Raw genomic sequence first — 4,164 nt, 5'->3', positions numbered from 1 at the left:
AATGGTGAATTAAAACAGGAATAGAGCAGTGGAAAACTAAGTGCATTTTCATTCTCTCTCTCTCTCTCTCTCTCTCTCTCTCTCTCTCTCTCTCTCTTTCTCTCTCTCTCTCTCTCTCTGTCTTTCTCTATCCTTTCTACTTCATAATCAAATTTCCCATTTGACTACATTTAATGTTATTATTGAAAATCCACTTTTGCCATTGTTGGCCATCTCAATTATGTTTCAGTATTCTATGTCATAAACATATGCTCTTATCTTTATCTCGCCTTTCTTCTGCTCCATTAAGTTTAGTTACATTACTCTTGTGCTATTGTCTCCAGTTAGACACATGCTCATTAATCATCGTGCTTCCTTGTATGGTGGGAGATTAGCTTATTGTTTTAAAATGTTTCCATGCACCCCTACCACACCATGAGGGACACGAGAACTCCTCCTTTTTGATTTTGAGCTCAGTCCTGTGACTTACATTGGTCAAAGAGATGTTTGGAGATGATACCAGAAGAACCTTGAAATGCTCTGTTTCCCCTCACCTGCATTTCTTAACATTACAACTGTACTCTCCTGCTAAGTGGTGACTAATGAGATGAAGACCCTCAGCTGATTCTACTAGTTAGCGCCTCTGCTTGGCGGGCACTTGCTCTCATGTACTTTCAACCAATGCATGAGACAAGTGTCTCTTGAGTTGCCATCATCCCTTGAGGCTCCTGAATATGTATCCAGGAAAGTGACCTGCCCAACAGCAGCACGAAGCAGCAGAGCCACCCCACTGACCTGCAGACCCAGGATCATGTGATAAAGTATATGTCATTTTGTCCCACTGAGTGTGTGGGCTTTGTTACAGACAAATTCTGACATACCTGTTTTCCAAAATAAGGATTAAAGTCAAACATCTCTTTGAATCGCTCTGCTAATCAAACACCTCCCACCTAGAATCAAGAATCTTGCTTATTCTTGATTAACCATCACCACAGAGATCCTCCTTAAGGTCGAATGGGATGAGGATATCACCCAAGAGTGTAAAACAAGAAGAGAAATAAGAACAGAACAATGAGGAGCAATGATTCTTAGGATTTGGACCAAGTTCAAAGAATTCACTGTTAAGTGAGCACATAGTAGTCGCTATATGACTAAACGGTGAATGAATGGACATTGTTGAAGTAATTGTACAGTCAAGGGTGCACTGCGATTTTAACATGTTTAGGAAACTGCTTATTTCAGTACTTCTACTTTTGATCCCCAAATTAATGATACCCCCAAAGCTATAAAATATTGGTGATAATCCATATGATTTATTTATAGCTATAGTCTATATGAAATAAAAACTTCTGTTCCCCCCACCTGCATTTCTTCACGTTGCAACTGTTCTCTCCTGTGAAGCCGTGACTAAGGACATGAAGACAGCCAGCCCCTCAGCTGATTCTGCTAGTTAGGGCCTCTTTTCCCAATTAAGTAGCAAGAGGCCAACTTCAAAAAAAAATCACCCTTTTAATTAAACAGTTGGTTAAGTGCAATTTTTTGGATGACTTATGACAGAAAATACATACATATTTAAAAAGTCAGGTAATTCATTTTTCTTCATTTTAAATGAGGTCATCCAATTCATGCAATGATTTTTTGAAAGGCATCAGCTAGCATCATGAAGCCATTCATTTAAATAGGTGAAACAAATTATACCACAGCAGAAACATATTGGGAAGTAGTAAGAGAAACTGGTTACGATTCTTTCTTCTGCTTGATATTTGCTTTGTTATCAGGAAAAGTCATAAAAATTCCCCACACTTTAGTCAACCCAAGAATGAGAGAAAACATATCCAAATCTCACATTATATCATGCTGAATTAGTACCTTATCTTCCCTTAAAAAATAAAATGGAGTCGTTGCTCTACCATGCACTTAATACTATTTTAAATGATGTTTTCCTGTGAAAGAAAAAATTAGAAATGACAATCTCAAGTAAGTCTCTACTAAAATAAATTAAAATGTGTATACACACAAAATATAATCTCAGGATTCATTATTATTGGCATAAAAGTTAAAGACAGAGCTGTTTGTGAACCCATTTTACATTTAATTAACCTGCCTGAATTGTTCTTCATATGATCATCTAATTATATTTCTTTATTATGGTTATAAAAGTAATTCTCATTGGTCTGGACTCTCCAATATTCTATATGGGAAATTGATACTTTTCTTTCTCATAAAGAGAAACATTAAAATACCTTCCCAGTACCCATCACCTCTGCCCTCATTTTCTCTCATGAGCATTATACCTGGTTAAATGGAGGAAACTTAGAGTAATAAAAAAATATAATTTTTAGAGACTGTAAAGAGGGAGTACATGTGAACATGACATGGCTACTGCTCACAGGGTCACTGAAGGCTGTCTCTGGATAGGGCTGCATTTGTTCATTGACTCAGCCCCTAGACCGACTGATGATTCTGTAAAGGGAGCAAAGCAGTTCAGGAAGGCCAAGCCACCAGAGCAGAGCAACCGTATTCACAACTAAGCAATAGCTTGGCTGTCCTCTGTGACAGCATGCCAGTGGATATGCTTCTTTCATGTGTGGTTTGCCAATAATTACATACCCGACTGAGACACCAAAAATTGAATGAGGCACAACACATCAGTAGGAAAATAACTGCTTTAACGATTTTACAAGGTTTAATTTAAAGAGAAATAAAATTCCGTATAGCACAGAAGAAATTTTAAATGAGATCCTTTACTCCTTTGTCCTGGTAATATAAATTCCCCTTAAGTATCTTGCACATGATATTTGATGACAGTTATTAATATTATTTGCATACCCTCAGTCACCCCTATAATGTAATGTGTAGATAATTTGCAGAAAGAAAACAGGTCAAGATTATAGATTGACAAAGATTTTTGCTATAGTTTGGATGTGGGTTTTCTGTCTCTGCCAAATCTCATCTTGGGATTTGATATTGGAAGTGGGATCTGATGGGAGGTAGATTGCTCATGAATAAACTAATGCCTTCCCTGGTTGGGGGCTCGGTGAGTGAATTCTCACTCTATCAGTTCTCTGGGGAGCTACTTGTTAAAAACAGATAGGCACCGCCCCTGTCTTGCTCTTGCTTCCTTGGTCACCCTGTGATCTCTGCACACACCAACTCCCCTTCATCTTCCACCATGAGTGGAAGGAACCTGAGGCCCTCTCCAGATACAGGTGTCTAATCCTGAACTGTTCAAGACATCAGAAACATGAGCCAAGTAATTTTTTTTTAATTACCCAGTCTCGGATATTTCTTTATAGAAACACAAAATGGACTGAGATCATTGTAAAATGTATTAGGGTGACTATATGTTCAAATAATAACAAATCATAAGTAATGACTTCCAACGGCTATCTGGTAAACATCGCTAACTTGATTTTGCTTACCATTATCAGATAATGGTTAATAACCAATGTCAGAAGAACGAAGAGGTGGGCACCTACATTTACAGATCTTTTTAGAAGAAAGTGGTCTGAAATTATTCTATTAAAACACACAGCTGTTTTCCGTTTTAGTATAACGTATCAGCAAAATTTGGCATTTGTCTTCATCTTTTTTGAGGCTAGTGCAACTTCTTTAAACTCAATATCATTGAGTTTAAATCAGCTCCTCACCCGGAGAAATCAGCATGCCCAGGCCATTTTTATTCTGAACCACAATCGTGATATTCAGTAAAAGGTAGTTATTGCTTCATCTGTTACAAACTGCCAAGTGTTGTTTACTCATGGTTAAAACTTAACTGAGAACTTGTGAAAATGCAAAAAAGAAAGGGGGGTGGGAAAGACTTGCACATGCTAGGTTTGAAAATCATTTTGTAAGATTTTGTGAAGTACTGATTGTTCACTTAAGTAATTTTGTAGCTGTAGTTTCATACAGCTGGACCACCACTTAGAGAATAGGCCAGTAACTGGGGCCCCAGGGGACAATGACTTGCCCAAGGTTGCCTATTTAGTGGCAGAGTGGGAATATCATGAGCCTATTGTTTATTTCACCACGCTTCATTTTCATTCATATGAAATCCAAAGAAGCACGTAAATATCTCTTAATCTTTCTAAAAAACACTTAACCAATAGCCTAAATTTTCTTTCTTTCTCTTTTTCTTTCTTTCTCTCTCTCTCTCTCTCTCTCTCTCTCTCTCTCTCTCTCTCT

Source organism: Colobus angolensis, unplaced genomic scaffold (genome assembly GCF_000951035.1).
Source record: "Colobus angolensis palliatus isolate OR3802 unplaced genomic scaffold, Cang.pa_1.0 Scaffold40, whole genome shotgun sequence".
NCBI classification, from domain to species: Eukaryota; Metazoa; Chordata; class Mammalia; order Primates; family Cercopithecidae; genus Colobus; species Colobus angolensis.
The sequence above is the reverse complement of the archived record's forward strand: the minus strand, read 5'-3'. Positions refer to the sequence as shown.